Below are 27454 nucleotides of genomic sequence, written 5' to 3' on the forward strand. Positions count from 1 at the left end.
TAGACTTTGTCTGGACCATAGAGAATCAAATCCAGACTCACTGAAAAAAAACAAAAAAAAAACAGAAAATGTAATGTTGATACCTAAAGGGGTCGTCTAGTTTAGAAAACCCTATTAGGGAATTCTTCATTAATGGGGGTCCTTTAAGATCCTTATATCTTGGCCAGAGTGGACTCGTTTCGGCATATGAAAAAGTACAATGCACAATGTTAGTCTGCATATAAACGAGTCATTTCCTAAGGTACATAGCTGTATTCAAAATTCTACTAGTTGCCCTTGGAAACAGACAGCGGTTTATCTCCACCCTGTTGTCAGACATGCAACATAACACCTTGGCTGTAACTTGTCACTGTCATCTGATCTCCCACAATGCACTGCACACTGGTAACAGGAAAGCAGCACGTATGGAGAAGAAAACGTCATGTAACGCAAAAACAGTATTAAGGTTGAAAATGTTTGCAAGTAGAATTTGCCTATAAAACAGATCCCATTTTTGCTGGGTTCAGAGAATTAGAATGGAAAATCATATGTAATATCTGCAATTATTTGCTGTATTTCCCACGCTCGTTCTTTGTGAATCATGAGGTAATATACTTCCAGTGATTATATCTAACACCAGACGTTTCTACAGAAGCAATTACGGAGGCATTATTTCATGCATAATGAACAGAGGGATTATAGATGAATGCATATTGTTATAGAACGTGGAGACCATTGCCCTCAATGGACCGTCCTGCCAATAGACTTAACATCCAGATCCCTAAAACTGATATGTGACCCTGGAGTACACAAACCGCATATATGGCCAGATATACGTCATATTCAGCTCTGATGATAACCCTTGTAAGCTGGTATGAAAGACATTGCTTTAGATCAGTGTCGGATTGTGGTTCTTTGGGCCTGTCATGGGCCTCTCGGAGGAAAATTCTGAGGGCCCACCCTCCATCTATATAGAACCTTGGCATGTCCATGCACACCAAGACATATCATCGATAAGGTCTAATAGGTTATTTGTGGGGTTATTTTCTTCTGGACCTCATCGGCACATTATTGTGGTGGGCGAGACTGACATTTCACCAGATCCATTATTCATAAACCCATGTCATAGGATATGCATTGGTATCTATCTATCTATCTATCTATCTATCTATCTATCTATCTATCTATCTATCTATCTATCTATCTATCTATCTATCTATCTATCTATCTCATATCTATCTATCTCATATCTATCTATCTCATATCTATCTATCTATCTATCTATCTATCTATCTATCTATCTATCTATCTATCTATCTATCTATCTATCTATCTATCTATCTATCTATCTATCTATCTATCTATCTATCTATCTATCTATCTATCTATCTATCTATCTATCTATCTATCTATCTATCTATCTATCTATCTATCTATCTATCTATCTATCTATCTATCTCATATCTATCTCATATCTATCTCATATCTATCTCATATCTATCTATCTATCTATCTATCTATCTATCTATCTATCTATCTATCTATCTATCTATCTATCTATCTATCTAGCTATCTATCTCATATCTATCTCATATCTACCTCATATCTACCTCATATCTACCTCATATCTATCTCATATCTATCTATCTATCTATCTATCTATCTATCTATCTATCTATCTATCTATCTATCTATCTATCTATCTATCTATCTATCTATCTATCTATCTATCTATCTATCTATCATATCTATCTATCTCATATCTATCTATCTATCTCATATCTATCTATCTCATCTATCTATCTATCTATCTATCTATCTATCTATCTATCTATCTATCTATCTATCTATCTATCTATCTATCTATCTATCTATCTATCTATCTATCTATCTATCTATCTATGTCGATTGAGTAAAATATTATGTTCTGGGCCCCCCAATCCTGACCCATTGACACTCAATAACATCTCATCATTACTATGTCCAACCTCATTACTCTTGACGTAGAATGACGTAGTTTAGGCCTGTATACCATCTGGTGTTTTAGACACTTAGAACTAGTTGGAAGTTTCCAGGATGCACCTGGGGTGTATGAGAATAATGGGGCATTGCTTAAAACTCATATTCATCCAATATTTCAGGGGATAATTGAAGGGTATGAGTAAGAGTCCCACAAAAAGAATAATATGTCCTTGGCCATAGAAAATGTCTTCGTCTCTATACAATGTTCATCTCTCTGCTCGTCTCTATTGGGATTCTGGGCTTTCATGCACTTTAGAGAGTTACTATCGTATAAGTTGTAATAACGTAACATCCACATAGAAAGCTCCGTCATGATCTGCTCAGATGGAACGTCTCAGCAGCAACAATGTGTCTCTGGAAGCAATTGTGAAATGTTGGTTTGTAAGAACATTATTATCAATCTTCATCAGCAGGGTCATTCCACGGTTTGGGAAGAAGATGCAGTCGTCATGAGATCAAATTGGCCTAGAATCAAAAAGTAAATGTAATACTGTCACTAAGCGAGACTACTTCCAATGAGGAGCCAATGCTGGGGCAGCGAAATAGCATGGAACATATATTAATGATTATTATTTTATTGACCAATTTGTCATTCCTATACATATTCACCAGGAATGTCCGGAAAAAGGGGAGATCTCCTAGACTCCCAGTAGAGCTGCCAAGTCTCCCGGGCACCCCGCATACCCCCCATTCCTGCCCTTCCATACGCTCCCGCTCAACCGCGTCAGCGCGTTATCTTTGGTGGCACTCAGGCATGGAGGAAAGCGCAGAAAACGGGGAGTGTTGAGTAGCTAAACATCTAGTCTAAATTCTGTAAAGGGGTTGTTTGGGGAGTGGTTTGGCGGTCTGTGAACAGGGGGGGGGGGGTCTGTAAACATAAGGGATTTGCTATGGGGGTCTATAAACAGGGGGGCCTAATCTGGGGTCTGTATACAGAAGAGTCTAGTCTGAGGTCTGTATACAGCAGATCTGGTGCATGTATGAAGGGCTGGGGTCTGTATGCAAGACTGGGCTGGGGTCTATATCTTTATTTAAGGGGTCTGGTGTCTGGTCTGTATTCATTTTGGCATGTGTCAAAGGTGGTCATATGTACTATTTGTGATTCAAATGCCGTAGGTTGGGGGCGTGCCCTACACAAATGGGTGGGGCTTAAGAAAAATCTTCTGCTTCCATCTTTGGAATTTTCCCGATGTCCCTTCTCAAAAGTTGGCACGTATGTTCTGTCATTCCTTCATTCATATTTAGTGTCCTATAACATTGCTTATATATTTTCATGCTCTCCTAAGTTTCTTCGGAACTCATTAATTATACAATTCTGCCAAGGGTATTGGGCATATGAACTATACAGACAGCCAACGCAGCATCTAGGGGGACCATGTAAGGTAGGGGAGTAGCTCACATTGGCCTCATGTCACTTTCTTATAGCTGGTGGGAACCTAAGGCCCTGAGATATCAGCAAAAGGGAGCGAGGAGGATCTCAAGGGACATAAATAATACCCTCCCAACCAAGCTCAAGACTCAGTAGAGGGTCACATTTTGAGTTCTGCTGTGAAGTCACCACCATGTCCTCTACTCAACATCTACCACTGGGTAACCTTAGCACCAACACATTTTATATTTGTCACGGAAATCTATACACATCCCAAGCAAAGCCCAAAACGTTCTGTGACTCATGACAACATGGATGATCGATATCACACCCAATCGGAATCTTACATTTTAGTGATGACCAAAATATTTTGCGTTTTCTTGTGTCTTACTCTGGTACATTTGCTGGAAATTTGCTCTTCGCATCCACTACTTTGTTAGTTAAACCATAAAATTTCCCAGAAATGGGTCTGATCCTTTCATTTCCCATTCTGTATGACTCTCCCGGCCTCTCCTGGTTAGAACGTGGAATTCATTGTTATTCTATGCATCTGATGAGGTTAGGAAATGTAAAGGGAGTAATTGATTCAGTGTGTGGTTTATGCGCCTTACCCTCCTCCACCATGTCAGATGGAAAACATAATTACAGACTATCAGATGGAGGAAGGGATACAAAGTGGGGGAGCACAGAGACATCTATTTATAAAATGCCACAATACATTGCATGGAAATCCAATGGAGAACATCTGAGTGTCTTCTGCACAGGCATACTCAGAGATTTAGGCTATGTCCACCCTCACCCGCATCTCTCTGCCGCACCATCACCTACTAATACAATCAATTCTTTTTTTTTTCTTTCAAAAAAAGCTTTGAGAAATATTCCAGGAATTGGTTCTAAAGAAAACTTTATACATTTTATCCTAGTTACATATAACTCTCCCATTGGGAAATTCCATGCTGATATGTATATAATATGAACTCAATATTATACGAGGATAAATCATGAATAGCGAGGATATAGCGGCCACGACAGGGGAGATGTAGTATTACATGGTGCCCGTTAAGGCTACATGGCGACTTGTGGCCGTGAAAAATAAGATCACTAAGTCGCGCTGCTACATTGCAACTAATGATAGTGAAAGTGGTCACGTTACACAACAGTGTCAAGAAACTCAAACCTGTTGAATTTCAGGGTGACCGCATTCACTATCATTAGTCGCTATTTTAACAGCACGAAATTGTGTTTTTAGGTCATGCTATCACAACTGGTCATGTTGTCCTAGTCTTAAAGAGGACCTGTCAGCTCTCCTGACATGTCTGTTTTAATAAATAATTCCATTCGCTATAATATAACGGTTCTGGAACATATTTTCTTAAAACTCTATGTTCTGCCGTTCCTCTGTTATGCCTCCTAAAAATGTATGGATAAATTGACAACTGGGTGTTAGCGGTTGGGGGGCGTGTCCCTACGCAGACTGAGATTGTCCAATCAGTGCTGGCCGAGTGAGACAGCGTAGGACACGCCCCTTTGATAAAGGCAATAGTGAAACCCAGTTGTCAATTTGTGCAGAATTTTCTACTGCAGAGTTCTAAGAAAATTTTACAATTGTTATTTCACAAGGAATTTAAGCATTTACTAAAATAGACACGTCAGGAGAGGTGACTGGTTGGTCTGTCTGGATCCGCTCTTGCTTAGCATCTCTCTACTCTTGCTCATAACCCCAAGCTGGGGACCCCCGCTCTGTGGTTCATTTCTCCTAAAAGGGCATGTGGACATTGTTTTTTTTTTTAATGGGACATCTCCTTTTAATATACTGCTAGTTGTCAATACAGATGCAGCAGAGCTTAATTGAACTGACTCTTTTGTGCACCATAATATCCAAATAGGAAAACAACAGACACATTGGGATTAGAGATGAGCAAGTAGCTGATGGGTCAGAGGAGGCACTGAAAATTGATTCTTTCTCGGACCTTCAGATTTCTCCAGGATTTTATTCAATCAATGGATCCACCAAGAAGTAAATCCAACATTGTATTATAAGGATAAGACATTATTAGTGGTTGGTAGAACAAGGCAGCCTCCTCTTACCAGCGGGGGGCAAGAAGAATAGATAATTAGCAAGTGACAGCAATGTAATTATCTGTGGATCACCACCATGCTCTGAAATGGAGTATCACAAAAATAATAGTAATGGTGGGAAGATGACATTCCCATTCATACTGATGGTATTCATATGTAAAGTCAGTGGGAGTAGAGCACCTCATGCCAGTCCTTCTTGGCGTTTGAGTTGTAAGGAAAGAGTTTATATACCATAGAGACATTCAGTATGGCTGCTATAATGTTTGGGGAGAGGAAGCCCAAAAATGTTCCATATGGACTGCAGAAATCTGTTCAAGGTTCTTCCTAGTCCACAGTGATGTACATTGAGGAGACGTGGCCCCATAGCAAACATCATACTGGGTCCTCCAATATTTTGCTGGGTTTTGCCCTCCGGAACAGAAGGACCTGGTGTTTTTTGTCCCCATTCAGACCCTTGGCCCAACTCACAATGCCCATTCTTGCTAATCATGGAGTCCTACACTGGTACTCACTACCCAATAGTCAGGGATGGGACAAACCAAGGCTGGGGGCTCTCTTTATAAGGACCAAATAATAGCCACGTGGGCTGCCTCTTTGGTATGGTTATAAAATGCCAAAGTCTACAGGTACTTGTCCCTAAGGGCTGATCTGATCCTCTACAAGAAAGTGGGGGTATGAACACAGATTAGCCATGGATTAGCCATGGAGATCCTTCTTCTCTATGGATGTTCCTGCAAGTCAGTAGCTTCAAATGTGCCCCAAAAATATTCCAGTTTAAATATTCGGATATTGTTCTCTTGGCCTATTGTAGATGTAAACTTAGAAATTCGTTCCGAGGTTTATAAAGGCAACAAGATAACAAAAGGAACACCTAAGAAAGTCTAAAAACATATATATGCGCCCATCATAATTGCCCTTCTGTTCCACAACAAAAAAATGTTTCCATTGGAATAGACCAACCCAAGAAACAAAATGTATTTCCATGATAAATATTATGATATTGAGATTTGGAAATCAGTGAGGGAGGAATTTGTGCTCCAAAACCCTACACGGCCGCTGCCAAATAAAATACCTCGCAATATAGGGAAGGCTTTGAAAGTGTGTGGGAGTGGAAACGTAAGCTGATTTATAGCACCGAGGAGTTTTACAGTCTGGCAAATAAATAACCCCTTCAATGAAGACCAAGTCACTCACACTGAGGAGGAGGAGGAGGAGGCCTATGGGAACAGGGCATATGGTGTAACGGGACTTTTATATAAATTTTATATGTGGTAATAGGAGGAGATATAAGGAGGTAATATGGAGTAATAGGAGAAAATAGGCCTAAAATATTCCCTGTCTGTTTTACTCTGAGGCAATAATGCTTTGGTATAGCAAAGCATTACATAAGCGATCAGGCGATCACATTTTGAAGTCCCCTAGTGGAACAAAAAAAAAAGTTAATCACAGTTTAATAAAATTTATTAGGAATTAAAAGGGTTAAAAAAGTGCTAACAAGAAAAATATATAAAAAAAACAATTTTCTATAGAAGGTGGTTTTATTTAGCAAGTTTTAAAAATGATGACCCACAGGACACAGTGATACAAAACGTAAAGAAATTGCTGCATCCTCAAGGCCTAAAGTGACTGTGGCCTGAAAGGAAGCAATGATAACCAATGTAATAAGTTACTATCAATACAATGAATAGCAGGAGATGTCACTTCTGGTCATATTTGTGACATCATCAGTCCAGGCGGCCATTGTTACCTCACTGCATGATGTCACAATGACTCATTCTATGGAAACTGGGGATCAGGGGGCAACTGCTCCGTCCAAGATAAGAAGATGAGTAGAGAAGACACAAGATAATTCATCAGGAATCCGGAACACTGGAAACAAAAAACACCATACACTCGACGCATGGCGGGGCGAGAACAAAATGGCACCTGGGGCCGTGGCTTATACACACCGTAATAGGAGGTTCTTCTCTTTACTTTCAGGTTTTGGAGACAATAATATTAGGACAATCTGCCGCCATTATGCCACCAATCTCCAAACATTTAGGTATGTACATAATGTATACTTTCATTTAATCTGAAAATTTGGGATATAGGAGGTAGTTATACATTACGGCCCAGGTTTACTAAGCAGGTTTTACCAGTTTTTTGTGTAATCATAGCCAAACAAAGTCACAAAGGTGATGGGCAACAAATTAGGTCACTTGCCAAAATGAAAAAGTAACAAGAAAAGTGGTCATAGTTTCCAGGAGACGACGCTTAATACGCATTTATTAAAGCAAACTACATTAAAATGGCGCAAATTTTTCCCTTATTATTTCATTGCAGGGAGAAGATCTGGATGGCGGCTGAAGATGACAAGAACTGTGAGATTCATCAAAATCGTATGTAACGAGACAATTCTTTAATTTTATATTTGGCGCTTCTGATATCATAACACACGGATTATACAGGTCAAGGTAAATACGTAGAATCAATGCGTTATGACTTTAGCAAGAGCCTTGTTTGATGTCCTCCTATAACTCCTCCGTGTCACACATGCAAAGACTCCTTAAAAGTTATCCCACAGCATCCCATGGTTGTGTAAAGTCCATCATGACCATAAACCACCTCCAGGAGGAGGTTAATAAAATGGGTCTGACAGGGAACAATGTTTTCCCAAAGTTCGAAGAAAGCCGAACGTCTAACGAATGCAATTTACAGCGAGCGCCTGTGACTTACTGGTCAATAGCTGGCCTCAGAAACAGCCAGAGAAGTCAAAGAAGGTGCTTCTGAACCGGCTGCCAGGCGCAGAAACGAATGCAAACAAGATCAAGCGCCTATGACTTACGGGTCAATAGCTACCCTCAGAAACAGCCAGAGCAGTCAAAGACTATACTTCTGGACTGTCTGCCAGGCGCAGAAACTAATGCAATTTACAGCGAGCGCCTATGACTTACTGGTCAATAGCTGGCCTCAAAAACAGCCAGAGAAGTCAAAGAAGGTGCTTCTGAACCGGCTGCCAGGCGCAGTCTGCATGTTACAGGTGACCTAGAAGGAGCAGAAAAACTCCAGGAGGGAGGACATCAAATGTGCCAAAAATGGCTTCCAGACCAAAGGCCTAATCCCTGCCCTCCTGGGATGGCCATTTGCTTTATACCACATAAAGGACCTGGTATAATACAAATGGCCGTATCCTGTGACATAGGAGGGCAGTGTTCTCTTTCTCTTTCACAGCTGAGATGACCATAATCCTGCTGTGATCTTCAGAGTCCGATCAGTAGAGGAGCGGCCGGCATGATACCGGGACATCGAGGACAACAACCGGATTGGACAACTTCTCTTTCTCTTTCACAGCTGAGATGACCATAATCCTGCTGTGATCTCCAGAGTCCGATCAGTAGAGGAGCGGCCGGCATGATACCGGGACATCGAGGACAACAGTTGGGATTGGACAACTTCTGGATATGCCGTATACGTAATGATATCAGTTACTATATAATGCAATGTCATAGCTATCAATGAGATGTGTTTAGTTAGTTGCATTACAAGCTCTGATCCTGGGTTCTCGGACTGATCGCCTTTTCTCGGGGTCAACAAGGAATTTTCCCCTGTGGCACAAATTGGCTAAACGTGCGCAGGGTTTTTGCCTTCTTCTGGATCAGTAGCTTTAGTTAGGAATTTTCGTTAAATAAATTGTGTTTTAGAAATGAAAGTTCTGTCTCCTCGTCATTTCTCAATATTATATAGCCGGTCAGGTATTAGTATAATACAATGATAATACAATATGGCTGTATCCATGATGTATTGGATCATATGCACATACAGAAGAGATATTCATCATGTGAGCCATATAAATGATACCACTTTAGAGGACACTAAAGGTAGAAAATACATAAACAATCCACTTGGTCCTATTTTGTCTGAGAAATTCTTCTGTGTGAGTTTCTAGATCAGACATTTTCCGCTCCTCCTTCTCACAAGTCTGTTGCTGTATACAGACGCTGGTTAAAGAAGACCCCCCCCCCCCACTGCCCTGTCTGCAATATGAGATCGAGAAAGTTAAGCCCCACCCCTTCTCTAAGCCACACCCTCAGCCGTCTACCAGCAAAAATGGAAGAGATTAGGTGGAACACGAAGAGGTTGTCGCGGTTGCTGAGAACCCCAGCGATCAGCTGTAATCCATGGAGGAACCCAGAAGTAAGTGTTTGATTTCACTGCAGCGCCACCGCAGGGGATATAAAGAATTACACAGTGGAAATCTATAGGCTTTCGGTGTAATGCATGGACGTGCCTATCCTCCAAATTATCTAAAGTTATTTCAATTACTCACCATTTTTACAGCCATACATGATCTGAACAGCATATTTTTGCTGTTGAATTTGCTGGTAATTAACCCCTTCCTGCATTATCACATACATGTCCTGGGAAGGCTCCTCTTCCCGCATTCTGATGTGCGTGATCGTGCGGGCACAAAAGCTGTGCCTGTAAGATCATCGCAGGAGCCAGGTTGTGACTAACAGCCGGGCTCCAGCTGAAACGGCTGGGATTGGAGAAACCTCCAATCCTGGCCATTTAACCCCTTAATAGCGACCGCTGCATTTAAGTGGTTTCATAGAGGGAATGTCTCCTCCCCTTGTCACCCCTTGGTGGCCCGTGAACACAATCACCATTCACTGATGCGCTGCCATGACTGTATGCATTTAACCTCTTCGTGCACCTCGACCTGCTATTATGTCCGGGTGCAGGGGGGGGGGGGGTGATTTAAAAAGCGTGCTCCATACGCCATGGGTGTCAGCTGTGTTTTACAGCTGACACCCAGGACTAACGGCAAGGAACAGCAATCGCGCTGTTCCTAGCTGTTTAACCCCTCAAATGCTGCGGCCTTTGATGCGTGACCTCTGCATCTGAGGTGTTGAAAGGAGGGGGCTGGCCCCCTCCGACAGCTCATCGCCCCCCCTGCAACAAGATCAGGTGGTGATGATGGTTGTCATGGCAACCCAGGGGCCTAATGAGAGCCCCCAGAACTGCCTTCACTCTGCCTCTGTTTAGCCGTGTCTGTGGTAGGGTTTTACAGAAGCCGGTAAAAATGACTACACACTGCAATACATTAGTATTACAGTATATTGTACCAGTGATCCAACGTTCACTGGTTCAAGTCCCCTAGGGGGACTATTAAAATGTGTGAAAATAGTGAAATTAAGTTTTTAGCAGTGAAAAAAAACTAATAAAATATAAAAAATTCAAAAGAAAACCCTATTCCCGTTTTTCCTCATAAAAGTCTGAATTATTACAACATAGCGTCATTTAATGCGTACGGTGAACGCCGTAAACAATTGAAACCGCCCAAATCACTGTTTTTTGGTCAACTTAGCTCTAAAAAAACAATTTAATAAAAAGTGGTCAAAAACTTTTATGTACTAAAAAACTGCAGATCGTCCCGCAAAAAGTAAGTCCTCACACCGCTCAATCGATGAGAAAATAAGCTATGGCTCTTTTTTTTTTTTAACAAAAAGTATTTTTTCTTTAAAAGTAGTAAAATATACAAAAACTATATAAATTTGGCATCGCCGCAATCGCATTGAGCCACAGAATAAAGTTAAGTTCTAATTTTTACCGCATGGTGAAAGTCGTATAGACAAAACCCAAAAAGCTATCGAGGAATCGCAGTTTTTTTCCAATTTCTGCCTGCAAATAATTATTTTTCAGTTTCCCAGTACATTATATGGTACTTTAAATGGTACCAATAGAAACTACAACTCCTCCCGCAAAAAAATAAGCCCTCACATCTTTCTATTGTCGGAAAAATAAAAAAGTTATGGCACTTGGAAGGTGGGGAGTGAAAAACGAAAATGAAAATAAAAAAATGGCTTTGTCCCACAGGGGTTAATAAAGCCATATGGCAAATGCCGTACAAAAACAATGCAAAAAAAAAAAACGCACAATTGCTTTTTTTATTCCATCTTCCACCCAAAACAAATAGTAGATCCAGATACGTCCGGTAATCATTCGCCTCTTATAATCTAACGGATTCTGCCGGGATTAAGACGATAAAACAAATTCTTTATTTAGTTCTTTAAAACCTGACCATTGCTCGGTCTATTCCGACCCTCACGGGCGTTTGCCGGGATAGACTCTGCACTAATAGGACTTGTCCGCACTTTGCGGAATTGCTGCGTATTTTCCATCTGGAATTGCGGACGGAAATGATGCGGCAGATTACAATAGCAGCAACGCTGTGTAAAAATGCCAAACAGAAATTGACCGGCGTTGCGTATTTTTGGGACTGCAGCATGTCAATTCCTGCTGCGGAAAGTGGACTGAATGGCTGCGTTTTTCAGGGGAGACGTCACCATCTCCCAGCATTGAGAAAAACGCAGCAAAATCCGCACCATGTCGAAAAAACGCAGGAAATGGTGCGTTTTTTCCGCAGCGGAACGTCTGCTATTTTCAACGGAATTGCTGCAGAAATTTTCATCAGCAATTCCGTTACGCGTGAACAAGCCCTTAGCTTGGTAGCAGTCAGACACGCTGATTCTAGCATTGCTTTCACCTGCCTCAAGTATTCCAACTAACTAACACCTTTCCTGTCACCTAATAAAGAGATTTATTACCCTACGTGTTTCTGCTGAATTTATACGTGTGATTGGCATCATCAGGGATAGAAGTGTATGCTGCCAGGGGCTGGATTTGGCACAATCATTGTTTTTCCTGGCAGAGTGACAGCATGGCAGCAGGGCAACCTTGAAGTCCAGCCCTTCACTTCCTGCTTTTAAAGCCATAACCACACCCCCATGGGTGGAGCTGCATAACGGGATCAGCCAATCCGTGGTTTCGATGTTTGTGACGCCCATGGTCAGCAGTTAAGGGGGATGATGCTCCCGCTCCACAAGCGTCCATCATTGCCTAGGCAACCCACTAAGCAGCCGTCATCCAGCAGCGATCGTAACACCACATAAAACGAATGGTTTAGTTCTGGAGGTAGTTGCTATTTTAGCAATTGCCTTAGACATGAAATTGCTGAGTGGTGAACTATTAGTGGTATACATCAGGTGTGTACATATACCCTATTGACAATTATAGGGTATGTTCACACGGCTTATTTTCAGCCATTTCTCGGGGCGTAAATGCCTCGTAACACTGATAAAAATACGGAAGCTGAACGTCTCCAAACATCTGCCCATTGATTTCAATAGGAAAAACGGCGTTCAGTTCCGACGGGGTGTTTTTTTACGCGGCCGTTTGCAAAAGCTGCACGTAAAAAAAGGCCCGGTAAAAAGAAGTGCATGTCACTTCTTGAGCCGTTTTTTGAGCCGTTTTTCACTGGGTCAATAGAAAAACAGCTCCAAAAACTGCCGCAAAAAAACGACTCAAAAAACGATTGATGCTTAAAAAACGGCTGAAAATCAGAGGCTGTTATGCCTTGAAAACAGCTCCGTATTTTACAGACGTTTTTTGCATAGAGCAATGTTGCTATTTTGGCAATTGTCTTCAAGTTGCATTTAGTTGCAAGATGATAAGCCATTCATTATGTTGTCATGTATACCCAAATAGAGGTGGCTAAGGCTATGTTCACACGCTGAACAAAAAACGTCTGAAAATACGAAGCTGTTTTCAAGGGAAAACAGCTCCTCATTTTCAGCCGTTTTTTACGGCTGTTTTTTTTTTAGCTGTTTTTCTATTGAGTCAATGAAAAACGGCTCCAAAAACGGCTCAAGAAGTGACATGCACTTCATTTTACGAGGCATTTTTTTACGCGGCCATTTTTAAAAATGACCGCGTAAAAAACGTCCCGTGGAGATGGAACGCCGTTTTTCAATCAATGGGCATATATTTGGAGGCGTTCAGCTCCCGCATTTTAGCCATTTTTCGGGGCGTTTTATGGCCCACACAACGGCCGAAAATAGCCTGTGTGAACATACCCTAAGGCTGGATTCACACGAGCATGTTCGGTCCGTAAAGAACGGAACGTATTTCGGCTGCAAGTCCCGGACCGAACACACTGCAGGGAGCCGGGCTCCTAGCATCATAGTTATGTACAACGCTAGGAGTCCCTGCCTCTCCGTGGAACTACTGTCCCGTACTGAAAACATGATTACAGTACGGGACAGTTGTCCCGCAGCGAGGCAGGGACTCCTAGCGTCGTACATACAGTGAAGGAAATAAGTATTTGATCCCTTGCTGATTTTGTAAGTTTGCCCACTGTCAAAGACATGAACAGTCTAGAATTTTTAGGCTAGGTTAATTTTACCAGTGAGAGATAGATTATATAAAAAAAATAAAAAAAAATCACATAGTCAAAATTACATATATTCATTTGCATTGTGGACAGAGTATTTGATCCCTTTGGCAAACAAGACTTAATACTTGGTGGCAAAACCATTGTTGACAAGCACAGCAGTCAGACGTTTTTAGTAGTTGATGATGAGGTTTGCACACATGTTAGTTGGAATTTTGGCCCACTCCTCTTTGCAGATCATCTGTAAATCATTAAGATTTTGAGGCTGTCGCTTGGCCACTCGGATCTTCAGCTCCCTCCATAAGTTTTTGATGGGATTAAGGTCTGGAGACTGGCTAGGCCACTCCATGACCTTAATGTGCTTCTTTTTGAGCCACTCCTTTGTTGCCTTGTCTGTATGTTTCGGGTCATTGTCGTGCTGGAAGACCCAGCCACGAGCCATTTTTAATGTCCTGGTGGAGGGAAGGAGGTTGTCCCTCAGGATTTGACGGTACATGGCTCCATCCATTCTCCCATTGATGCGGTGAAGTAGTCCTGTGCCCTTAGCAGAGAAACACCCCAAAACATAATGTTTCCACCTCCATGCTTGACAGTGGGGATGGTGTTCTTTGGGTCATAGGCAGCATTTCTCTTCCTCCAAACACGGCGAGTTGAGTTAATGCCAAAGAGCTCAATTTTAGTCTCATCTGACCACAGCACCTTCTCCCAATCACTCTCAGAATCATCCAGATGTTCATTTGCAAACGCCTTCTTGAGCAGGGGGACCTTGTGGGCACTGCAGGATTTTAATCCATTACGGCGTAATGTGTTACCAATGGTTTTCTTGGTGACTGTGGTCCCAGCTGCCTTGAGATCATTAACAAGTTCCCCCCGTGTAGTTTTCGGCTGAGATCTCACCTTCCTCAGGATCAAGGATACCCCACGAGGTGAGATTTTGCATGGAGCCCCAGATCCATGTCGATTGACAGTCATTTTGTATGTCTTCCATTTTCTTACTATTGCACCAACAGTTGTCTCCTTCTCACCCAGCGTCTTACTTATGGTTTTGTAGCCCATTCCAGCCTTGTGCAGGTCTATGATCTTGTCCCTGACATCCTTAGAAAGCTCTTTGGTCTTGCCCATGTTGTAGAGGTTAGAGTCAGACTGATTAATTGAGTCTGTGGACAGGAGTCTTTTATACAGGTGACCATGTAAGACAGCTGTCTATAATGCAGGCACCAAGTTGATTTGGAGTGTGTAATTGGTCTGGAGGAGGCTGAACTCTTAATGGTTGGTAGGGGATCAAATACTTATTTCTCTGTGCACAATGCAAATAAATATATATAATTTTGACAATGTGATTTTCTTTTTTTTTTTATATATAATCTATCTCTCACTGGTAAAATTAACCTAGCCTAAAAATTCTAGACTGTTCATGACTTTGACAGTGGGCAAACTTACAAAATCAGCAAGGGATCTTGTACTTATTTCCTCCACTGTAACTAGGATGCTAGGAGCCCGGCTCCCTGCAGTGTGTTCGGTCCGGGACTTCAGGCGGAAATACGTTCCGTCCTTTACGGACCGAACATGCTCGTGTGAATCCAGCTTAACTCTGAAGGTCAAGTACGCTAAGGTACAGTATGCAGGATACGGCATTCAGTAATAGTCGAGTACTCTAAGGTATACATGACATAGCATGCATTAACTTTATACAGTGAGGATTATATCATACCTCCCAACAGTCCCAGATTCCGGGCGGTGCCCCTCTGTTTCAGGCGGCCAGTGGTAGATCCCGATGTCAACTGTATCTGCATTCTCAGGATGCAGATACAGTTGAAACCAATGCAGAAGCAAGGAACCGTCAGCTCCCTGCTTTAGCGGCCATGAGCAGACAGATGCGATGTAATGACGCCATCCTAGAGGGAGCCTCTGTCATGGAGTGGAATCCCCGGCCAGAAGATTGCCGACACTCTATATGATTCCACTCCTAGAGGAAGCCCCTGATGTCACTGTCCATACTGTATATGGACAGTGACGTCAGGGGCTCCTCCTGGAGCAAAATCCCTGGCCACAGTGTAGCCGATGCTCTGGCTGGGGATTCTGCTCCTAGAGAGATCCCCAATGGCGCTATCTTCAAGGGGGTGTGGTACTATCTACATGGGCACTGTGGCACTATATGGGCACTGCCTACAGGGGACACTGAGGCGCTATCTATATCGGCACTGTGTGTGGCACTATCTCCATGGGCACTGTGGCGCTATCTATGTGGGCACTGGCCCCTTATATGTGGGCACTGGCCCTTTATTTGTGAGAACTATGGCACTTTATGTGGGCACAATGGCACTATGTGGCCATTATTGTATGGTGGCAGCAAAGGGGGCATTATACTGTATGGGAGCAGCTATAGTGGCATTATACTGTATGGGGCAGCTATGAGGCATTTATACAGTATTGGCGCAGCTATGGGGCATTATACTGTTTGGGGGCAGCTATGGTAGCATTATTCTGTATGGGGCAGCTATGGTAGCATTATACTCTATTGGGCTGCTATTGGGGCATTATACTATATGGGGGAATTTGTGTGGGCATTATACTGTATGGGGGCATCTGTGTGTTCATTATACTGTATGGTGTCCGCTATGGGGGCATTATATTATATGGGGGCATCTGTGTGGGCATTCTACTGTATGGGGGCATCTGTGTGGGCATTATTCTGTACGGGGGCAGCTACGGAGGCATTATACTGTATGGGTGCATCTCTCTGGGCATTATACTGTATGGGGACATCTGTGCTGACCTTATACTGTATGGGTGCATCTATGGGGGCATTATACTGTGTGAAGGATTCCATTGCGGCATTATACTGTGGGATGGCACTATGAGAGCATGATACTGTGTGGGCTAAACTGGGTGTCTGAGGGCGGAGATTGGGCGGGATTGGAGGCGTGGCTTAAAAAGAAAGAAATGGTTGTACCTCTTTGCGATACTTGAAAGTTGGGAGGTATGTTATATGACCATCGCTACCCCTGGACATTAATCCAGTTCCAACTGCCCAGTGGCAATGACACTGTAAAATCTCAAATGGTGATATTAATCAACATACATACATGCAGTTAGAAGAGGATTATTCCCATATCTAAGATTACATCCATACTGTATAAATCAGACACACAGTACACTGATGGTAACATCTAGACCAGGGGTCTCAAACTCGGCCGGGTAAGTGGGCCGCATATAGAAAAAATGGGAAGTTGACGGGCCGCATTACTTTCAAATTTGATACAAAATTATTGTTAATCAATCAGTTATTTGAACGACTATAACACTATATTACTATAATAATAATACTACATTACTATAATAATACCACTAGGTTTAAAATTTGAAATATTTCAGTGCCCTCTGTAGAGGCTGCCCCAGTGCCCTCTGTAGAGGCTGCCCCAGTGCCCTCTGTAGAGGCTGCCCCAGTGCCCTCTGTAGAGGCTGCCCCAGTGATGTCAGGGGCTTGCCCAGAGCTGGAGTCCCAGGCAGAGCGCTAGTAGGCTCTTCCTGGACCTCCAGCTGTGCTGCTGACATCACTGGGACTCCTGCTCTGGGAAAGCCCCTGACATCATTGTCGATGTATGGACAGCGATGTCAGAGGCTTCCCCAGAGTCCCGGAGCAGAGCCGATAATAGCGCTCTGCCCGGGACTCTGCTCTGGGGAAGACCCTGACACACTGTCCATATATGGGCAGCGATGTCAGGGAATTCCACAGAGTCCCGGAGCAGAGCGGATACTAGCGCTCTGCCCGGGACTCCGCTCTGGGGAAGACCCTGACACACTGTCCACATATGGGCAGCGATGTCAGGGAATTCCACAGAGTCCCGGAGCAGAGCCTGTACTAGCGCTCTGCCCGGGACTCCGGCTCTGGGGAAGCCCCAGACATCGCTGTTCATATGTGGACAGCGATGTCAGGGAATTCCACAGAGTCCCGGAGCAGAGCCGACACCAGCGCTCTGCTCCGCTCTGGGCAAGACCCTGACACACTGTCCATATATGGGCAGCGATGTCAGGGAATTCCACAGAGTCCCGGAGCAGAGCCAACATCAGCGCTCTGCTCGGGACTCCGGCTCTGGGGAAGCCCCAGACATCGCTGTTCATATGTGGACAGCGATGTCAGGGAATTCCACAGAGTCCCAGAGCAGAGCCGACACCAGCGCTCTGCTCGGGACTCCGGCTCTGGGGAAGCCCCAGACATCGCTGTTCATATGTGGACAGCGATGTCAGGGAATTCCACAGAGTCCAGGAGCAGAGCCGACACCAGCGCTCTGCTCCGCTCTGGGCAAGACCCTGACACACTGTCCATATATGGGCAGCGATGTCAGGGAATTCCACAGAGTCCCGGAGCAGAGCCGACACCAGCGCTCTGCTCGGGACTCCGGCTCTGGGGAAGCCCCAGACATCGCTGTTCATATGTGGACAGCGATGTCAGGGAATTCCAGAGTCTTGGAGCAGAGCCGATACTAGCGGCTCTGTATCCACTTTACCATATGGCCTTCTTGATCCTTTGTGAAGGCTTTTTGAACCCTGCTGCCGGACGGCAGTGTATGAATCCGGTGTGGAGGCAACAGGCAGGGCCGCCATCAGGGGGGTATTAGGGGTAGTAATGTAGGGGGCCCGGCCAAACTTAATTGAAAGGGGGGCCCGGCAACTGCCGCGACTTGCTTTTGGTAGAAAAAAACAAGCCCCTGCAATGGGGCCTGTTCTTTTCACCAAAACAATGTCGTGAGCTGCTGCGGGCCCCCGAGCTGCGGGCCCCCCTCTTATCACCGCCGCTTGCGCGCGTACGAGCGCGCATGACCGCAAGCGCGCACGATCGCAAGCGCGCGCCCACGTGCGAACGACCAGGCGCGCCGCCGAGAGGGAGCAACACAAGTACATCGACGGGGAAGGACAGCCACACAGGGATAGCGGCGCACGGTTACTTACCTGCTGGCCCGCCTCCTCCTTGTCCTCCTCCGCCTCCTCGTCCTCCTTGTCCTCCTCGTCCTCCTTGTCCTCCTCGTCCGACTCCGCCTCCGACTCCGCCTCCTCGTCCTCCTCCTCGCCCGCCTCCTCATCCGACTCCGCCTCCTCCTCCTTCTCCAGAGCGTAGCTGCGTAAGGAGAGGGGGAGGAGTCTAGTTCTTGCGCGGCGGCTGTTCTACGATCCCCGCCATTTTCTGGAGCCTGGAGGTGAAGGACTACGTCTGGACCGAAGACATCGCCTGAAGAGGACTGGAGTGGGAGCAGCTCTTCTGACATGGTGAGTAAAGTGTGTCAAAGTGCTGTTTAAGTATGGCCCTGTTCACACAGAGTATTTTGCAGGCCGAAAAAATCTGCCTCAATATTCCTTAAAGAATTTTGAGGCAGATTTTGAGGCAGATTTTGACCTGCCCACACTATCTTGCTGCGTTTTTTGCTGCGTTTTTTGCCCGCTGCGATTGAGGACAGCAGACAAAAAACGCAGGGAAAAATGCATTTTCTGCCTCCCATTTATTTCGATGGGAGGTCAGAGGCGGAACCGCGGCAAGAAAGGACGTGCTACTTTTTCTTTTTTCTGCGACTTACTCTCATTGATTTCAGATTAAATCAATGGGAGGCGGTTTTGGAAGTTTTTTGGTGCTGATTCTGACGCAGTGTCCGAGTCAATATCAAGGCCCAAAAACTCTGTGAACTGGGCCTTATTGTTAGGGCTTATTCAGACGAACGTGTAATACGTCCGTGCAACGTGTGTGATTTTCACGCGCCTCGCACGGACCTATGTTACTCTATGGGGTCGTGCAGACTGTCAGTGATTTTCACGCAGCGTGTGTCCGCGTGTCCGCTGCGTAAAACTCACGACATGTCCGATATTTGTGCATTGTTCGCGCATCACGCACCCATTGAAGTCAATGGGTGCGTGAAAATCCCGCCCAGCACTTCCGCAGCCGTATAATCTATGAATGAAAACAGAAAAGCACCACGTGCTACAAACAGAGTGTCATAATGATGGCGGCTGCGCGAAAATCACGTAGCCGCGCATCATACGCTGCTGACACACGGAGCTGTTATGACCTTTTGCATGCGCAGAACGCCACGTTTTTGCGCACGCAAAAAGCACACGCTCGTGTAAATCCGGCCTTAGGGTAGGAACACACTAGGCATGAACGCTGCGGATTTTATGCAACACATTTTATTGTGGATAATCCGCAGCGTATTACAGTCGCAGCAGAGTGGATGAGATATGAACAAATCTCATCCAGACGCTGCAAAAAAAATGGACCTGCAGTGTGGCTTTTTAAGCCTCAGCATGTCAATGTATTCTGTGGGATCGCCGCTCGTCTGTTGCGGAAATGCTGCGGTTCTGCCGCAAAAATCACAAATGAGAAAAAAAAGGTACTTTTTTACATTTATAAAAAAGTTTAGACTTGCCCCGGCCGTAGTCCAAGTGACGCGATCCTCTATTATTAGCGCAGCCCGGAATAGAGGATCGCGTCACCAGGACTACGGCCGGGGCAAGTCTAAACTTTTTTATAAATTTAAAAAAGTGCCTTTTTTTTTCTTCTCATGTGTGATTTTTGCGGCAGAACCGCAGCATTTCCGCAACAGACGAGCGGCGATTCCACAGAATACATTGACATGCTGAGGCTTAAAAAGCCAAAAGCCACACTGCAGGTCCATTATTTTTGCAGCGTGTGAATGAGATTTGTTCTAATCTCATCTACTCGGCTGCGACTGTAATACGCATACGCTGCGGATTATCCACAATAAAATGTGTTGCATAAAATCCGCAGCGTTCATGCCTAGTGTGTTCCTACCCTAAGGCCGGATTTACACAAGCGTGTGCTTTTTGCGTGCGCATGCAAAAGGTCCATAACAGCTCCGTGTGGCAGCAGCGTATGATGCGTGGCTGTGTGATTTTCCCGCAGCCGCCATCATTATGACACTCTGTTTGTATGTTTGTAGCACGTGGTGCTTTTCTGTTTTCATTCATAGTTTATACGGCTGCGGAAGTGCTGGGCGTGATTTTCACGCACGCATTGACGTCAATGGGTGCGTGATGGGCGAACAATGCACAAATATAGGACATGTCGTGAGTTTTACGCAGCGGACACACGGACACACGCTGCGTGAAAATCACTGACAGTCTGAACGGCCCCATAGAGTAATATAGGTCCGTGCGAGGCGTGTGAAAATCACGCGCGTTGCACGGATGTATTACACGTTCGTCTGAATAAGCCCTAACAATAAGGCCCAGTTCACAGAGTTTTTGGGCCTTGATATTGACTCGGACACTGCGTCAGAATCAGCACCAAAAAAACTTCCAAAACCGCCTCCCATTGATTTAATCTGAAATCAATGGGAGCCAGTCGCGGAAAAAAGAAAAATCAGCACGTCCTTTCTTGCCGCGGTTCTGCCTCTGACCTCCCATCTAAATCAATGGGAGGCAGAAAATGCATTTTTCGCTGCGTTTTTTGTCTGCTGTCATCAATCGCCGCGGGCAAAAAACGCGGCAAGATAGTGTGGGCAGGTCAAAATCTGCCTCAAAATTCGGTGCGCAGTTCCAGGCGGGAGCGCATGCGCGGGAGTTTGCGGGTGTGCGCGATCGGTCGCACGGGCGGCAGTGTTTGAAGACCCCCATGCTACCCAGGGCCGCCATCAGGGGGGGTATTATGGGTACTGATGTGAGAGGCCCGGCCAAACCTAATTGAAAGGGGGGCCCGCAGTTCACGACATTCTTTTGGTGAAAAAAACAAGCCCCATTGCAGGGGCCTGTTTTTTTTCTACCAAAGGCAAGTCGCGGCAGTTGCCGGGCCCCCCTTTCAATTAGGTTTGGCCGGGCCTCTCACATCAGTACCCATAATACCCCCCCTGATGGCGGCCCTGGGTACCATAATATAGTGCTGGACGGAGTACCGTTAACAGGCGGTCCCACGGTAGGGGGGCCCAGAAAATTTAGCTGTAGGGGGCCCTGAAATTCCTGATGGCGGCCCTGGCAACAGGAATTAGAATTTTGCGTGCTGGCCCTTTAAGAGACAGCCAGAGCGCGGGCACGCGCACTAAGGACACAATGGCCAGGAGCAAAGGTTACGAGCAGACGTTGGCAGCCTGGGGGTGGAACAGGCTGCAGAAGGAGGTACAAGACCTTGTGGCAAGGACCTGCCAGTGGCGTTACAGAGTTATGTTCCTTATAGAAAATAATTTTCACTTTTGCAGATATCACTATTTGGCGTGTGGGACACCTGCAGTGTAGCATACTGAAGAAAATTATTCCTACTCTAAAAATGAAACAAACAATTACTGCCACACACTATGCCCCTGAATATAATACTGCCACATACTGTGTTCCCTCAATATAATACTGGTGAACGGCTTCAGTCCAACCAGCTCTCTCTTCCAAAACCAAGACATCTGCTGGGATCTTCTGGACCTCCAACACCATTCGTCATCGTGGCTGATGAAGGCTTTTGACTATCCCCTCACCTGATGCGATCATTCCTTAGGCATGGTTTGGATGACCAAAGGCGCATCTTTAACTGCCGGCTCATCCAAGCGAGGCGGTATATTGAGTGCGCCTTTGGGATTAACAGCAGCAAATGGCGGGTATTCCAGTCCTCTTTGCAGATGAGTCTGGTCATCCTCCACAACTTTTCCCGGATTCATGATGCTGCGTTGGATGGGGAACTGCAGCACTACATGCCGACATCTACCATCCCTCTGGAACAGAACCAGTATGGAAGACCTGGAGCGTCAGGACTGGCTATCCAGGACCTCTATGCTGACTACTTTCTGTCACCTGTGGGAGCGATTCCATAGCAGATGGATGCTATCCAGTTGAAACTTTGGTTCTGAACTGTTGCCTTTCCATTTTCGTCTACTTTAGTTTAGTGTAGGGACTCGCAAGAGAATGAGGACCCTTGACCCTTGACTTTTTCAAAACAAATAAAATAAATTAGACAAACTTACATGTAAAAAAAATCACGAGTGGAGGTGGCAGGGGCTGCTCCACTGGTATCTCCATGTCCTGAAACATGGGAATGTTGTGGATACTGGTAGCCAGGGTACTGTCCAAGAGGGGCCATGTGGCAAGTAGTGCATCTACGACCTCTGCTGGGTTGGCAGCGCTGGTCGAGGTTCCTTTGATGTGCTGCGGCAGTATTCCGGGGGCTGACATAACTCTCTGCGATCAGGGTTTTGGTGAACACCTCTACCACACACAAGAGAGCTGTTTGGCATTGAATTCTCCAAGGGAACCCTCTTGAGCAGCTGAGCCAGGCTGTGGCAGAAGATGTGTCTCCGGGCTCCATTAGTTAAGATGTTTGAGAACCTCTGCATTAATCATAGATTTGGAGTCCGGAGTGGAAGATGGAGTCCGGAGTGGCATAATGGACTTTTCGCCACACAGGTGGTCTTGAGAGCGGTGTCTCCAATAGCGCGTCAGAACACACAGGGGGGACATCTCCGCAGTGGACTTTGTCAGGTTGCTTCATGTTGAGTCTGTATGTTTTGGGGATCATGGCTCCACAGGCCCAGCTTCAAGGTCTGTCTCGTCGGAGTCGACATCTGGCTCTGTGTGCTGAACATTAACGAGTGAGTCCCAAGCATGCACCAATTAGGGGACGTGGCGATGTGCTCAAATGTGTACATGTTACCATGAGGAAGTATGTGATGACATAGTTTACCTTGTCTCGCACTCTGTCTGACATGCGCCACCATGATGAATACTCGCCGCTATGTCTCCCTACAGATGACGCACATATAGTACTTTTGTCTTCTCTATATATGACCCTCTATCATACATTCACTCCTGACGAAGCTGGTGTAACTGCGAAACCCGTGTCGAGGACTTTAGTGCTTTGCTCTCTAAAATACCTTTACATCATGTTTAAGGGTAAGAATTGATGTTACGCATTGTGTGGCTGGCTTTATTAGTCTCCCTTGCTGTAATCATTTGCCTGCTTTTTTCATTGTCCTCCTACGATGGTGCTGACCTTAAATTTTTTTAAAATATATTTCTGTGACAACATTAACTGGCTTCCCCTAGTCATATGCACAAAACTTTATATTAGTATTTGGTATTTTTGGGAGGCTTCACGTTCTTTGCAGTGTTTAGGGTTGTGTCATTCTATGTCCTCTGTGTTCTCTCCTTCAGTCCTTTTGTTTTATATTGAATACTTGTTAATATATTTTATGTATAATAAAGTTTTGTTATTGACTTTTCAAAAAATACATGTTTGGGTATTATAATGCACCGAGGAGTTTTACAGTCTGGCAAATAAATAACCCCTTCAATGAAGACCAAGTCACTCACACTGAGGAGGAGGAGGAGGAGGCCTATGGGAACAGGCCATATGGTGTAACGGGACTTTTATATAAATTTTATATGTGGTAATAGGAAGAGATATAAGGAGGTAATATGGAGTAATAGGAGAAAATAGGCCTAAAATATTGCCTGTCTGTTTTACTCTGAGGCAATAATGCTTTGGTATAGCAAAGCATTACATAAGCGATCAGGCGATCACATTTTGAAGTCCCCTAGTGGAACAAAAAAAAAGTTAATCACAGTTTAATAAAATTTATTAGGAATTAAAAGGGTTAAAAAAGTGCTAACAAGAAAAATATATAAAAAAAACAATTTTCTATAGAAGGTGGTTTTATTTAGCAAGTTTTAAAAATGATGACCCACAGGACACAGTGATACAAAACGTAAAGAAATTGCTGCATCCTCAAGGCCTAAAGTGACTGTGCCCTGAAAGGAAGCAATGATAACCAATGTAATAAGTTACTATCAATACAATGAATAGCAGGAGATGTCACTTCTGGTCATATTTGTGACATCATCAGTACAGGCGACCATTGTTACCTCACTGCATGATGTCACAATGACTCATTCTACAGAAACTGGGGATCAGGGGGCAACTGCTCCGTCCAAGATAAGAAGATGAGTAGAGAAGACACAAGATAATTCATCAGGAATCCGGAACACTGGAAACAAAAAACACCATACACTCGACGCATGGCGGGGCGAGAACAAAATGGCACCTGGGGCCGTGGCTTATACACACCGTAATAGGAGGTTCTGCTCTTTACTTTCAGGTTTTGGAGACAATAATATTAGGAGGAAAATCTGCCGCCATTATGCCACCAATCTCCAAACATTTAGGTATGTACATAACGTATACTTTCATTTAGTCACATCATGGCCCAGGTTTACTAAGCAGGTTTTACCAGTGTTTTGTGTAAGCTGTGCCAAACAAAGTCACAAATTGTGGTGACATGTGACAAATTTGTAAATTGGTAAAGTCGTCAATTGCCAAATTTAAAAGGTGACAAGAAAAGTGGTCGTGGTTTCCAGGAGACATAATTTAACCCGTATTTATTAAAGTAAACTATGTAAAAATGGCACCAATATTTGTCCTTGTTTCATTGCAGGGAGGAGATCTGGATGGCGGCTGAAGATGACAAGAACTGTGAGATTCATCAAAATCGTATGTAACGAGACAATTCTTTAATTTTATATTTGGAGCTTCTGATATCATAACACACGGATTATACAGGTCAAGGTAAATACGTAGAATCAATGCGTTATGACTTTAGCAAGAGCCTTGTTTGATGTCCTCCTATAACTCCTCCGTGTCACACATGCAAAGACTCCTTAAAAGTTATCCCACAGCATCCCATGGTTGTGTAAAGTCCATCATGACCATAAACCACCTCCAGGAGGAGGTTAATAAAATGGGTTTATGCCGGGATAACAGGGAACAATGTTTTCCCAAAGTTCGAAGAAAAGATGAACGTCTGCATGTTACATGTGGCCTAGAAGGAGGAGGAAAACTCCAGGAAATAGCTAGCCTCAGAAACAGCCAGAGAAGTCAAAGACTATGCTTCTGGACTGTCTGCCAGGAGCAGCAACTAATGCAATTTACAGCGAGTGCCTATGACTTACTGGTCAATAGCTAGCCTCAGAAACAGCCAGAGAAGTCAAAGACTGTGCTTCTGGACTGTCTGCCAAGCGCAGAAACGGATGCAATTTACAGCGAGCGCCTATGACTTACTGGTCAACAGCTGGCCTCAGAAACAGCTAGAGAAGTCAAAGAAGGTGCTTCTGAACCGGCTGCCAGGCGCAGTCTGCATGTTACAGGTGGCCTAGAAGGAGCAGGAAAACTCCAGGAGGGAGGACATCAAATGTGCCAAAAATGGCTTCCAGACCAAAGGCCTAATCCCTGCCCTCCTGGGGTGGCCATTTGCTTTATACCACATAAAGGACCTGGTATAATACAAATGGCCGTCTCCTGTGACATAGGAGGGCAGTGTTCTCTTTCTCTTTCACAGCTGAGATGACCATAGTCGTGCTGTGATCTCCAGAGTCCGATCAGTAGAGGAGCGGCCGGCATGATACCGGGACATCGAGGACAACAACTGGGATTGGACAACTTCTGGATATGCCGTATACGTAATGATATCAGTTACTATATAATACAATGTCATAGCTATCAATGAGATGTGTTTAGTTCAGACATGGGCAAACTACGGCCCGCGGGCCACATACGGCCCGTTAGGCTTTTTAATCCGGCCCGCCGAACTTGTCCAAGATATATCCGTCCTCAGCAGCTGCTAGTTCGCGCAGGAGGACGGATATATCCGTCCTGTGATCGCGCGGGTACTGACAGTTTACCCACGCGATCAGCGGCAGGAGCACGGCTGTTATACACAGCCTGGCTCCTGCTGCAACTGCCGGAATCTAAGCACGCGCCGATTCCGGCAGTTTAACCCATTAAATGCCGCTGTCAACAGTGACAGCGGCATTTAATGTGTTTGACAGAGGGGGGAACTCCCTCTGTCTCCCGATCGGCGCCCCCGCAAACAAATCGCGGGTCGCCGTCGGGTTTCCATGACAGCCGGGGGTCTAACAAAGACCCCCAGGTCTGTCTTCAGCATCTGCCTGTTAGGCGATGCCAGAGGCATGACCTAACAGGTTGCCTGTCAGTTTTACACTGACAGGCAATAATGCTTTGGTATACGAAGTATACCAAAGCATTATATATGCGATCGGCATATCGCATAGTGAAGTCCCCTGGTGGGACTAAAAAAAAAAAAGTAAAACCGTTAAATAAAGTTTGTGAAAAAAAAAATAAAAAAAATTACAGTCAAAGTCAAATAAAACTACTTTTTTGCCCCAAAAAGTGGTTTTATTTAATAAAACGGTCAAAACAAATCACACATACACATATATGGTATCCCCGCGATCGTAACAACTTGACCAATAAAATGAACACATTAATTAAACCGCCGGATGAACGGCGTCCAAAGAAAACGCAAAAAAACAACGGCAAAATTCTCTCTTTTCTCCCATTCCCCCCATAAAAAATAAAATAAAAGTTCATCTATAAGTCCTATGTACCCCAAAATAGTACTAATGAAAACTACACATTGTCCCGCAAAAATCAATCCCACGTACGGCCACATCGACGGAAAAATAAAAAAATTACGCCTCTTGGAATGCGGCGATGCAAAAACAAGTAATTTTTTTCTAAAAGGGTTTTTATTGTGCAAACGTAGAAAAAACATATAAAACCTTTACACATTTGGTATCCCTGTAATCGTGCCGACCCATAGAATAAAGTTAACATGTTATTTACGCTGCATAGTAAACGGCGTAAATTTATAACGTGAAAATTAATGCTGGAATAGCTGCTTATTTTCAATTCTCTCCTAAAATAAAGTTAATAAAAGTTAATCAATATGTTATAAGCATCTAAAAATGGTACAATTACAAAATACAACTCGTCCCGGAAAAAACAAGCCCTT

The 27454-nt window shown here is 44.5% G+C and overlaps 1 long non-coding RNA gene across 2 annotated transcripts; it reads left to right on the forward strand.

Moving 5' to 3' along the window:
* The first annotated feature begins 12298 nt into the window (after positions 1–12298).
* LOC142665728 (uncharacterized) lies at positions 12299–26569 on the forward strand. Of its 2 annotated transcripts, none has more exons than XR_012851554.1 (3): positions 12299–12406; positions 24743–24809; positions 25079–26569. It is a non-coding gene; the product is annotated as an uncharacterized LOC142665728 (long non-coding RNA). The 2 variants fall into 2 exon arrangements; XR_012851553.1 differs by lacking the exon at positions 12299–12406 and adding an exon at positions 12409–12477.
* The last annotated feature ends 885 nt before the right edge of the window (positions 26570–27454 follow it).

The sequence above is a fragment of the Rhinoderma darwinii genome, chromosome 13 (genome assembly GCF_050947455.1).
Source record: "Rhinoderma darwinii isolate aRhiDar2 chromosome 13, aRhiDar2.hap1, whole genome shotgun sequence".
Lineage (NCBI taxonomy): Eukaryota > Metazoa > Chordata > Amphibia > Anura > Rhinodermatidae > Rhinoderma > Rhinoderma darwinii.